The sequence below is a fragment of the Camelus dromedarius genome, chromosome 8 (assembly GCF_036321535.1).
Source record: "Camelus dromedarius isolate mCamDro1 chromosome 8, mCamDro1.pat, whole genome shotgun sequence".
In the NCBI taxonomy this organism is placed as follows: Eukaryota; Metazoa; Chordata; class Mammalia; order Artiodactyla; family Camelidae; genus Camelus; species Camelus dromedarius.
This window is the reverse complement of record NC_087443.1, coordinates 42,682,257-42,696,120: the sequence shown is the minus strand read 5'-3', so window position 1 is coordinate 42,696,120 and position 13,864 is coordinate 42,682,257.

Genomic DNA, 13,864 nt, shown 5'->3' with positions numbered 1-13,864 from the left:
TTTGTCTTGATTACTTAAAAAGATTTTAAAAATTACTTTAAATTACTTTATAAGTAAGGATCAATACTCTATATGAAATTTTGCATGAAAATTAATTCCAAATTATGAGAATGAGATCTATTGTATTAGGCATTAATCACCATTAGTTATATAAATTTTGTTGTTTTAGATTTGTATCTGTTTGCCAAGTTGCCAATCTAAAGAATGATATACGTTGGTTCCTTGTTATAGAAGAGAGTTTAGAATAAGTTGGGGTTTGTCTTAGATCACATCTAAAATGGATTATTTACAAAAGTACTGAGATGAATGTAAGGTAGTGTTACCCAGATTGAAGAAAATCTTTATAGACTTGAAGAATAATTAGGCTAATTCATTAAAATGCCCCTCTAGGTGTAACTGATGTATTTCTTAACAGTGTAAAACTAGAATTTCTAAAATAGAATTTTAGTGCCATCACAGTTTAAAAGAGGACATCCATTTTTTACCGTAGAAGTTACAAAGAAAATTTTGAAATGATAGTTTTCCTATTTTATAAATTGTCAGTTAAAAGTGATTTAAATAAGCAAGTTATTGTTGCAGATTTTAAAGAAAGCTAGAAAGTTCTAATGTTTTAACTTGGAAAAAAAAATACATCTCTAATTACTAGCATGCTTACCAAACCTGAGTGTCACTTTTAGGAAGGGTTGTAGCTCTTCTGATGATTGCAGTAGCTGTATAAGTGTGCAAGAATCTGTGATGGGTGTAGTCATTAGCAAAGCATTTAAATCACTGAAGTATTTTACCATGGTTCATTATTATTAAAGCACAAAATAACCCATTGTTAGAAAATGTGTTTTTATAAATGAATGTAAGATAATGAAATGAATTGTGAAATGGATGTTTAAGAAAATATAGGTTTAAAAAGTAACTATATTAAGTGATGTCTTGAAACAGCCATATCATGAAAAACACTACTTTACTAGCTACATTATTATAAGCTACATTAGCCCAGAATTTGAACACGCAACATCATTATATTTAAGTATTTAGTATATTTTGATAATAAAAGGTTTTGTTTCTTGAATATCTTCCACTTTTTAAAAAAACTTTTATTTGTGTGGCATTTATTTTTAGAAGTGTCTCTTTTTCCTTTATTAAAGTTTTTGAAACTTGCCTAACTCTTGTTTGCCTTTGCTTACATCTGAATTGTACAGTCACACTCTTGAGGAGTAAGCCCAAATTCTCATAATTAATTAAAAATCTTCAAAGTTCAGCAGTGGCATATTGGTCAGTCAGATCACCATTTTGAGTATGTTGTTTTGTTTAATTCTAACAGAGTATGTGAATTACCTAACTGAAAATTCCAAGCCAAGAGCCTTTCTCCATAGGTTAACCATTAATTTAAGGACCTCCTTGGAAGAAGGGAAATGGGTAGTCTTTTGGAGATTTAGGATCCTATCTCTGGAAGTCCTGGATGCTTTGAGACATAGTTGGAAACCATATTCAAATTGGATTCTGGACACTTGGTTTTAAATTGTAAATGAACTGAACTAGTAGGAAGAGGGAATATTCACGTAAAAGTTCTAGCATTTGGGGGACATTTTTGTATGATAAGATTTATTTCTTTTCTTTTTTTAAATAGAGGTGCTAGGAATTGAACCCAGGACTTTGTGCATGCTGAGCACATAATCTACCACTGAGCTATACCCTCCCATGAAGATAGATTTCTTGACAGACTTATTTTAGTGCTCTCTTAGGTTCTACTGTTGTAGAGGGAGGGATGTTCCTTTCTTACCTCGGGAGGAAGTCGCTTTGATTATGCTGGCACAAGTGCAAATTCTGAGCGGTGCTTTCCTCATCTCATTTACTTGATTGTGTTAAGATCTTTCTAGTGCAAAAGATCACTATGAGTTGTGTACGAGATTTTTTTGTTGTCAACTCTTAATATACACGTTGTGGGGAACAGTTGTGAGACCACTTGTGTTAGCACTCCTGATACACTTGTTTTGGCAGGCCTGTGACCACCCACACATTCAGTGTGTCAGTAGAAGAATTCACAAGACGAAGCATATGGTTGTGCTCACAGCTAAGATTTATTATAGCAACACAGCAAAAATACACAGCTGTATCAGTAAGGGGGAGAGACAGATCAGGCAGCGTCTTAGGAAGCCATGTGCAGTCTTCCTTGTTGCATTAGTGAGGATCACCCCCAGCATTATGCTAAATACAAATTGTAGTAGCAAGCCTTATTTGTTGATATCTCAGGCAAAGCTTTCATTACTTCAATATTAAGTATGGTGTTTGCTTCATATTACTAAGTTACCTTCTATTCCTAAGTTTATTGAGGATTTCTTATCACTGTTGAGTTACATGTTGAATTTTATTGAATGTGTTTTCTACATCAGTAAGATTATTATTGTGATTTTTATCCTTTTTCTCTTTTCATGTAGTATGAGTGATATTAACTAATGTTCAAATGTTAAATTATCCTTACATTTCTGGACCAAAACCCACTTTGAGATGTATTATCTCTTTAAAAATCACTGGATTCTATTTGCTAAATTTCGTTGAGGATTTTCACATCTATGTTCATAAGAGAAGATGGCCTGTAATTTCCTTTTTTGAGTATTTGTGACCTCATAAAGAGTTGGGCAGTATTTCCTCTTTATTTACTGAAATAATTTGTGTAAGGTTTGTGTAATTTCTTCTTTAAATATTTTGAAGAATATTCTGAAGCCATCTGTGCCTGGAGTTTTCTTTGTGGGAAGGTTTTAATAACAAATTCTATCTCTAACGTATATAGGACTAGACATATTTTCTAATTGTTACTCTGTTTTGTTAAATTGTGTTTTTCAAGGAATTTGTGCATTTCATCTAAATTATCAATCTAATTGGCATAGAGTTGTTCATGATATCCTCTTTATAGTCTCTTTATAATCATATCTTACATATTATATATTTATATTTTCATTCTTTTTTCTTGATGACTGCTAAGGGATTTTTAATTTTATTAATCTTTCAAAGAATCATTTGATTTTAAAATTTTTCTCTTGTACATTTGTTTTACATTTCACTGATTTCTATTTACAATTTTCTTCTATTTCTTTTAGTTTTGATTTTTTAAGCTTGTTGAGATTGAAACAGATAATTTTAGCCTTTCTTATTTTCTAATATGTGCATTTAAGACTATTTCCCCTTAAGCACCACTTTACCTGCATCTTACAAGTTTTGAAATATTACATATTATCATTCAGTTTTATAATTCCTATTTTGATTTTTCCATTTACCCTTGAGTTGTATATACAAATGTATTGTTTAATTCTCAGACAATTGTGTTTTTTAAATTTTTGCTACTTATTTCTAGCCAAGTTCTCCATGGCCAGAAAACATAATCTGAGTTATTTCAATCCTTTGAAATGTGTTGAAGCTTGATTTAAGGCCCAGAATATGATAAATTTTGATAAATGTTCCATTTGCATTTCAAAATAATATGAATCTGTTATTAGGTGCTGAGTTTATGTGCCAATTAGATCAAGTTTGTTAATTGTGTTCACAATATTTGCTTGTTCTCACAGCCATTATGGGAGATGTGTTCATATCTTTATGATTGTGAAATTGTCTATTTATTAGTTTATTTTTGCTTTAAAGATTATGAAGTTGTGGGGAGGATACAGCTCAGCGGTAGAGCACGTGCTTAGCATGCACAAGGTCCAGATTTCAATCCCCAGTACCTCCTTAAAAAAAAAAAATTTTGAAGTCATAGTAATGGATACACATACAGTAAACTCACATATAAAAAGATGTATAGAATGCCTCATTAAGAGATATTTCTTAATGAGAAAAGGATCATTCTCATTATGTTTTATTGGCAGAATGAGAATCTTATTAAAAAATGTCTCTCTTTATAATAATGCTTTTGCCTTAAGGTCTACTTTATCTAATATTAAAATAGCTTTCTTTTTGGCTAGTGTTTGCAGTGTATATCTCTTTCTGTTCTTTAACTTTCTTTTAAAAAATCTGTGTCTCTTGTGCTCATTACATAGTTGGGTTTTATTTGATTTGGTTTTTGTCCAATATGACAGTTTTAGTATTTTAATTGGAGTATTTAGTCCTTTGCATTTAATGGAATTGCTGGTGTAGTTGGGTTTCTACCATGTTCCTGACTTTTTTTTAAACCGTGTTTAATTTTTTGCCTCCTTTCTTGCCTTCTTTTAGATTAATCAATCTTTATAATAATCCCATTTTTCCCCTCTGATAACTTGTTAGACATTCTTTTCTTTTTGTGTGTGTGTGATTACCCTGAATTAAAAGATCCATCTTTGTCTTATACTTTTAGTATAAATTCTTACTTATACCATTTTCCCAGTAATATAAGAAACTTAAACTACTTGGGCCCGTTACCCCTTTCTCACCTTTTACATTATTACTGTTACGAAGTTTGACTCTACATATATATTAAATTCCACAAATGTTAATATTCTTATTTTGTATGTTATTGCCAGTATACAGACCTCTGTATTTACTTTTCTAGTGTTCTTCATTGTTTCTTGAATTTTCATGTTTCTATCTGCGATCATTTGCCTTCCTTTTAATATTTTAGTGCAAATCTGGTGACAAATACTTTTTTTTCTTGAAATGTTTTTCTGCTATCATTTTTTACAGGATATTTTCACTGGGAATAAAATTTAACTTACTATTTTCTTTCAGCACTTTAAAGATATCATTCCATTGTCTTCAGATGCCACAATTCTGTTGAGAAATCAGCCATTTTACTGTTGCTGCTTTAAAAATAATGTCTATTTTCTCTGACTGCTTTTAAGATTATACTTTTGTTTTTTATTTTTAGCAATTATACTATGATGTTACAAGGTGTGGTTTTCTTTGTCTTTATCCTGCTTGAGGTTCATACAGCTTCCTGAACCTGTAGGTTGATATATTTTCGTGAGTTTTGGAAAATCTCAGCCATTGTATTATCAAACATTGCCTCTGCCCCATTCTATTTTTCCCCTTTAGGACTCCAGTATAAAATATATTAGACCTTTTAATGATATCCCACATATTTCCTAGCCATTTTCTGTGTTATCCTTTGTTCTTTTTTCCTTTGTGCTTCTGTTTGGAAATTTGTATTCACCTTTTTTCCAGTTCACTAACCCTGTCTTCTGTGTATTCAATCTGCCCTCAAACCCATCCACTCAATTTCAGATGCTGTAGTTAATTTCAGGTGTATCTTTTCAGTTTTAGAAATACCATTTGATTTTTTAAACATATTTTAGTTTTCTATTAAGTTCCTAAATTGTTTATTTTGTCCATGTTTTTCTCTATTGTTTGAAGTCCTTAATCATGGTTATTTTAAAAGTCTTTGTCTGCTAACTTCAATGAACGGAATCACCTGTGGGTGTGGTTTTATGCTTTTATTGAAAGCCAGATATTGTGTATAAAAACTGAAGAGTCTCTGTATGATGTTCTGTTCCACCAGAGAGGGCTCACCCTCTCCTCTGCTAGGGAATAGCGTGTAAAGACGATCACCTTAAGGCAGTTAGGATCCGCACTTAGTTGAGTCTGGTTTGCAGTTTTAAGTGATAGAGTTTTGTCTGGTTTACCCTTCTTCATAGTGCATAGTCTTCTAGGATTGTCTTTGTCTCCCCAGACCAGAAGATTCCACTCTGCTTTTCAATAGTATTTTTGATTCACAGCTTTATCCTCTTGCTTCTGAGAGCTGCAGAATTTGGCAAACATCTGGAGGGGTAACTAACCATACATTTGAAGCCTTTCAAACCCACCATTTTATCACTTTTGATCTGTGCAACCACCAGAAGTACTACTTGTTTTTCAATCATGAACAGTCACCTTCTGTCAGAGATGAAGCCTGAATTCTCAGCCTTATGCTAAGTCCAAATCAACAAGTGTCCCAGGTAAAAGGGGGACTGTCGATCATCAGTGTCAGCTCCCCACTTCAGTCTTTTAACTCCTAGTGTGTTCCTTGGGGTCCCTGTCTTTCTGCCGGCCTTGGTCTTAATGCTGTGAGATGGCAGGAAATTATACTACTTTTTCACAAGTTTAGTTCTTTAGCTTCCTGATCAACATCGCCTGATTCTGGCACATATCTTGAGGAGAAAACCAGTTGCGTGTTGAAGTCCTTTAAGTTTCCACTTTTGTCACTTCAGCACTATGCAACCACAGGAAATCCTGCTAGTTTCTCTGTCCCCTAATGGTGCTCACTGCCTGTGCTCAGCCCAAATTCTCAGCCTCTAGCTTCTGCTCCAGGAGAATGACTGCAGATACTCAGAGCTCAGTTTGATGTATTTCATCCAGTTCTGATTCTCAGTAGGACCTCCGATCTGGAAACAGAAATCCCTACCTCTTCATTCTTTGAAGAGGTACTACTACAACCTCCTACCTTTTTTCCTACCCTTGGACTGTCTTCAAATTTGTCATCCTCAGAAATATGAAAGTATTTCATTTAACCCAAATCTCATCTTGTGGGTTATCATTTAAAAAATTTTAATAGTTCTCCACAGCCTCGGCAAAGAAAGAAAGAGGAGTCTGGGAAAGAAAGAAGGGAGATGCTTATGGGTTAGCCTTTGAATCCTACACTTCTACTTCAAACAGTGAAGCTCATTTTTATCGGATTTATATATCAGTGTCCTGTGGGTTCACAGGTTCATTTTCTTGGTTTAAATATCAACCAGTAGATTAAAGTACTAAGTCCTTAAGACTCTCATGATCTGACGTGACTTGCATCTCCAGACTAATTTTCAACTCTCTGGCGCCCACCAAACTTCCTACAGTTCCCATTGGCTCTTAACCTCTTCCACTTCAGTAGAGACTGGTGCTTCTCAATCTCAGACTTTGGTCAAAATGTTCATGCTGCCTAAAGTGCCCTCTTCAATCCTTTAACTCCATAATTCCATGTTTCTTCTTCCTTACCTGATGAGGAAGTGAGTAGTCCTCACTGGTGCTGACATTACACTCAATGTTCATCTTTTCCCACCAGCTTTGTTGAAATACAAGTGACATAAAACAGTGTGTGAGTTTAAGGTGTACAACGGGTTGATTTCACACACGTGCATATTGTAAAATGATTGCCACAGTAGAGCTAATTAACACCTCACATCATTACTTTTTATGTGGTTAGAAAATTTAAGGTTTATTCTCTTACTAGCACATAGGCTTTCTTCACTCTTTTTCATTTTTTTTATTGTTTTTCTCTTCTGATTGGATAATATCAAAGTTTTTGCCTTCTAACTAACAGATTGTTATTTTGCTTATTCCATTGTGATATTGATGCTCTTTACTGTACTTTGCACTTCATTCATTGACCTCCTCAGCTCCAGAATTTCTGTTTCAGTTTTTTATGATTTGTATCTCTTTGTTAAACGTCTTAATATTTTCATTTATTGACTTCCCTATTTCATTGAATTGTCTTTATGTATATTCTTGTAGCTCATTAAGTTTCCTTAAAACAGTTATTTTGGATTCTTTTTCAGGTAAATTGCAGATCTCTGTTTTGAGGATCAACTCCTGGAAGACTACTGTGATCCTTTGTGACATCACGTTTCCTTGATTTTCATGTTCCTTGAAGTTGTGTGCTGCTGTCTTTGCATTTGAAGTAGCACCTCCTCCAGTATTTACTAACTGCCTTCAGGAGAGAAATAACTTCTGCCAGCCCTGCTAGGGATTCTGAGGCTTTCTCAGACCTTGTATAGACACACCTGCTCCATACTTCTTGCTCCATTAGTGGCAGACCTCTTAAATTTGGATGCCTTTTCTCAGTCCTGTAATGCACCAGGTTGAATTCTGACAGCTTTCCTTTTGTTTTCTCAAAGGGGGCGCTAATGCTCAAGTTGTAGTCTCTCTGGCCTGCATATTCTGGCTGGCTTTCTGAGCGTGTTCACCAGCCATATGCCAAAGCTGGCTCTCACTACTGTTATCAGAAATGCATGCAGGGAGCTGGACACAGGGCGGGTGTGTGTGTGTGTGTGTGTGTATGTGTGTGTGTGTGTGTGTGTGTGTGGTGTACCAAACATGGGATGCTTGTGAACCAGCTGGGGGTCCACAGGTGATGTGTCCCTTGCAGCTCATGGGCTGGTTTCTTGATGGAGTCCACAACACAGTATGAGCCGTGTCCCTTTAATGCCCTCCAGGAATTCTGTCAGGCATTCTCCCAGCCTCTTCCTACTCCCCAGTTCTGAAGTTCATGATTCAGTATTCTGGATGGGCTGAGAGAACTCCTTTCTGTGTTCCACACACCTGGGGAAGCCAGGTGGGCACTTACTCTCACTTTCCCTTGTTGGAGATATCACAGGCTCAGAAGATCGAGTTGAGCTGTCTGGTGGGAGGGTTGACGTGCAAAAATCCAACTGTTCCTTTTACCTTCTCCAATATGTCCAAACTCATATATATATATATTTGATTTAACACTGTCCTGGAAATAATAAAGTAAAAATAAGTGAAAGTGGCCTTGGTAGGTTTATGTGCAATTAATGAGAGAAAAAGATTAGGTGGAGAATACTGGATGTAAAACCTTGATTTGATAGCCTGCAAGAAATCAGTGTTAAGTTTTTGATCAGCAAAATGATATAATAAAAGCATTTGTCTTGGGCTATTTATCTAGCAAAGTATCAAATCTGAATTGGAATAGTCTGTCATAGTAGAATCCTCAAGCCAGTCTTAGCTTCCAGGTGTTTAACTAGTTAATGAAATCCTGGTGATTACACTTAGAAATGTCTTTGCAATATGAGCCATGGCAGTCTTAGTTCAGAATCTCAACCTCTTTCCTGGATTATAGCAATAGCCTCCTAATTCATCTCCTTCTTTACAGTTTCCTCGCTCCCATCAGTCAGTGCTCCTACCAAAGAGGTTTTTCTAAAAACAAGTTTAAGCTGCCTAAAAAGTTACTTGTCCATCTTTTGCTGACAAACTTCTTAGCACATTACACATAGCCCTTCACAACCTAATGCGACTCAGCCTCTTTAGATTTGTCTCATACCTCTCATTTCACATACATTTTGTCTTTTTAAGGACACCATGCCCTCGTGCATATCTGTGCCTTGTACACACTGTTTTCTTTTTCTGGAAAGTATCTCCACCCTTCCTCACTTGAAAAAACAGTTCAAATGTCACCTACTCTATGAAGCCATCCCCTATTCTCCCAGCAGATTTAAACAGATGGATCATGCCTTAGTCATCTTTGTATTTTTAGAACTTACTGCAGTATCTAACATTGTACTGGCTTCTACAAAGAACTGAGTTTTTTTTTTTTTTTAAGTATTTAAAAAGATAAAGATTACTGTTGTATTTTGAAAAAAATGTAAAACAATATGGAGCCATATAAAGTAAAAAGTGAGTGCCATCTACTCACTCCTGAAATACTCAGGTATAGTCACCATTAAACCCAATTTTGTGTGTATTATTTTGCACAATTTTTACGCATCACACACAGGCATAAGAATGTGTGTAGTTTAAAAAATTTGAGCCTGTGGTTTTGAATGACTGAATGAGTGAATAAAGGAACTTCTTTTATTTTAACAATCTGCTAATTGTTAAAGAAGACAAGGAAGAGTCTTTATGAGGATGAGGATAGGAATAAACAATACAATGTAAGGGAGTGTTAAAAAACTACTGCAACAACATGACTGAATTGCCTATAGTATGCTTACATAGAGTCAAATATAATTTCAAAGCTGCAAACTGTGAATTTATAGTCAAATATAATTTCAAAGCTGCAAACTGGATTTACAGGAAATTTTTAACAAGATGAAACAAGGGAGATAATCCTTTCTATATAACTCTCTGAATACCAGTTTCTATACCTGTATAATAGAAATAATTCCACCTTGCAGGATTTATGAAAGGATTAGGGATAATACATTAACATGCTTGGCACATAGTTGAGCAATAAATTATAGTTACTATCACTTGTATTGATCATGTTTTTTACAATAATGTGAGGGCAGATGATGTAGGTTATCTTGCTTATTAATAACATTATTCCTGCAATACAATTATTCTGAATTTCTTTCATTCTTTAAATCAGCTTTCAAATCCGGCAATGTGAATTTGGGTTTTATAAATTTGCATAAAATTATAGCTATCCTTTTTACTTGTCCTTCCTCCTGCTGACTCATAGAATCAGCTTTAAAATAGAAAAGCTATATTTATTTTGCATAATACTGCTACAGTGAGTGGCCAGAAATAACTCTGATACACTCTTAATAATTAAGGATGCTTGCAGATGTTGTTCTAATTGAGAAATAATTTGTAAACTAATTTGGGTATATGGGAACTATTAATATGCAATAGATCTTTCTTTCTAATTTATCTCTTCCATCTTTTTGTATACTGTTTTTAAAGGCAAACTCGTGATGTGATAATAGACTCTAAATGAAAGAAAATGGTTTGAAGAAAATTATACATGTAGTTTTCTTCATATATAAATTATATTACTGTTGTATTTTGAAAAAAGTTGTACATGAAGAAAACTAACTTTATTAAAATTTTGATTTGTAGGAAAGATAAGCTCAGAGATATTCAGATTATAATTTTTTCTCACATTGCTGCAATAAATTGTTACACTTTTGTAATGTTCGTATGTTTTTACTTTATTTCCCCAGTCAAAATATAACCCCTTTGAAACAGGTATGATGTCATCCTTTTTGTACCACTTCTAGTGCTATCTGACTGCTGATGAGTAAATTTTTTTAACATTTTTTTATTGATTTATAATCATTTTACAGTGTTGTGTCAAATTCCAGTGTAGAGCACAATTTTTCAGTTACACATGAACATATATATATTCATTGTCACATTTTTTCCTCTGTGAGCTACCATAAGATCTTGTATATATTTCCCTGTGCTACACAGTAGAGAGTAAATTGTTTTTAAATGTAGTATTTACAGTATAATCTTATTTCTAGAAATATATTTTACTTACGAGTTCAGAATCACATCTATACCCCGTGCTGAGCCTACTAGGTGATTGCTTCTACTGTTGCTGGATTATTTATCCATTATAATTACAAAAGCAAGACTGCTTTCTCTTAGGAATATTTTTTTCTTGAAGTGATATCTCTGTATCTAACTCTGTTATTCATCAGGGAATTCTCTTGGTCTCTGACTGCTGCTATTTATTGGTGCTACCTTCAGCTTTACCAGTGTGCAGTTATCAATGAATGTGATCATTGTTTTCATAGACATGTTCCCAAATTTTACACGGTTCCCATCTTGACCCATAGCTGTCCCTCCTGTTGGCCAATGACACTTGTAACAGGTAAGTGCTGTTTTCTATGGAGCTGTTTGTATATAAATAATTTGTGCAGGTACTAATCTTCTCACATTTTTTTATCTCCCTCTCTCTGTCACTCTCTTTGTCCCTCAATCCATCTGTCATGCTCAATACACTATGCTAGGTACTATAGGGGACAGAAAGAAGCAGAAGACTTAATGTTGTACTCAAGTAGCTTACCAAATGTTGAGGAAAAAATATTTGCACATAAACATAGATTAAAAACTGGAGTGCTATATGATGTCACAAGAAAATAATACAAGCTCATATACCCTAGAAGATCCAAGGAAAATCTTTTGAGCTGGAATGATGTGATGTGTTGACTGAGTCTGAGGGAGAGTCTGATAATGGGAAAAGCACAAGACAATGAATTGGAAGACCAGGTTTCCACCTCCACAACTTACTAACTATTGCAACCTTGCAACGTGGGCTTTCTGAAGTTAATTTCTCTCATCTATAAGTTGGGAACTATGATCATGATAATACCTTCTCTGTTGACTTCTTCAACTTGGAATTATACAATTAAGCACAATTACATTAAAATGTTCTGAAAACATTAAAGAATGATTCCAACCTAGGAGTATGTTGTTTTAGTTTTTCATCACCTACCACAGTGTTTACACTCAAACATTGCTAATTTAAAAAATGTTAAAAGTTCAATAGAAGGGGAGAAGCGATGCAGGTATATAATATGTATGTACATATGCTATTTAATATGGAGAGGAAACAACCAGAAAAGTAAAGACAGGGCTGTGAAGCAAATCTGACTTTTTTTGTTTCAGGACAATCCATACCATATCTATAATTATTTAGATACTAATAATAATTGTTATGAATAATGTAAGGAAAATTATAGCCATTATTTATTGAGTTTTTACTATGTGCCAGAGGCCATGTTAAGAACCTTTAACACATTTTCTAATTTAATCTTCATAATGATCTCAAGAATCAACCATTACTGTTCCTTCACAGAGGGGAAATCTCTGGGTCAGAGAGATTGTCATCTGGCAAGGTCACATAGCTAGTAAGTAACAAGAGCAGGATTTGAACCTAGATCTGTCTAACTTCTAAGCCTCTATTCTTATTCAGTAATTTCCATAACTTTGACATATCACAGAAAATGGAACAGTAAACTCAGAGCCAGACTGAAGTGGTTTGATGTACTTATTAAATCAGAAGAAGAAGTGGTTATTTAATTAATAAATTATTTCAAACAAAGGGGAAGTGAGGAATGATGCTATAGAGGAAACAGAAAGGCCAGTTCATGGAGGACCTGTATGCCATGTATGAGAATTGAAGCTTGATTCTGTGGGTAATCAGGAGCCACTGAAGATTTCAAGTACATAGAGTTAGTGCTCCATACGTGTCTGATAAACAAATGAATAAATGGGATTTGCCTTTTAGAAAGATGGACCTGCTGACAGTGTGGAATACAGTTTGGAGGGAAATAAGACTGAAAGTAGGAGAACTACATCAGATTTTGGGAAAATATGGCAGAGCCTGAACCAGTGGCATACAGGAGCTGGTTGGTACTGGCTTGAAGAGCCAGTTATGTGTATGTCAGGTTCAGCAACATCCAGGTGGTACTTTGAAATCAGCCATGGTGGGAGTATTTACACCATGGAGAGCTGATTTATCATCACACTACTGGCCTGAACAAATGCAGTGGCAATAGAGGCAAAGAGGAGGGAAGTACTTCCTAGAGAATTTAATGAAGTAGAATCAGCAACTTATCATCAGTTGGTCGATGGGGGAGGAGTGAGGGAGATTATAAAATGATTTATCAATTCCTGGCTTAGATAATTTCAGTGGGATTACTGGTGTCTCTTACCAAGAGAAGGAGTTCAAGATAGGGGAAAGATAGTGAATTCTGTTTAGGGAAAACTGAGGTAGCTGTGAAACATCGTGGTAAAGATGCACAGAAGAGAGCAGTTATACAGATGTGGGACCAAAAGGAGAGATCTGGATTCAAAATAAAATACGGGAATCATGAGGATATAACTGATAGCTGATGTGATGGAAATGGATGAACTTTTAAAACATAATAAAGGGACGGAACCCTGGAGAAGACTGTGGTAAGTCTTCAAGTTTTGTAAAGTGAATATACATGAAACCGTATGCCTTTTTGTTTAAAGAGAGCTTGCATAAGTAGGTAGAATTACATTTTTTGTGTAAATACTGAATTTGGAATAAAATTATCACTGCAGTGTACATGAGTTTTAAGGAATATTGGCATCTGATGAGAACAGAAATGTTACAGATCAGATCTATAAGAATTTTACAGCAAGATTTATTAAAATGACATTTTTAAAACCACAAAAAGATTTTTTACATATCCAAAAGAAGAGTAACTTTATGTCAAACATCTGAAAGAAGAGAAATATTCTAGAAAAATGTAGAGAAAAACTGTTTCAGAAATTGTAATTGTTCATTTTTGACCTCTGCCACTAGACTTTACTGGAGGTGGGGAGAATGTCTTGCCTTTTACCTACGTTTGGGAACTTGTACATAAGAAAACTCCCCCAAACACCTGTTTCTTGCAAGACAGGGTGAGAGGTGAGAACAGATGACCTAGAAGGTCCCTTTCAATCCTGAGAATCT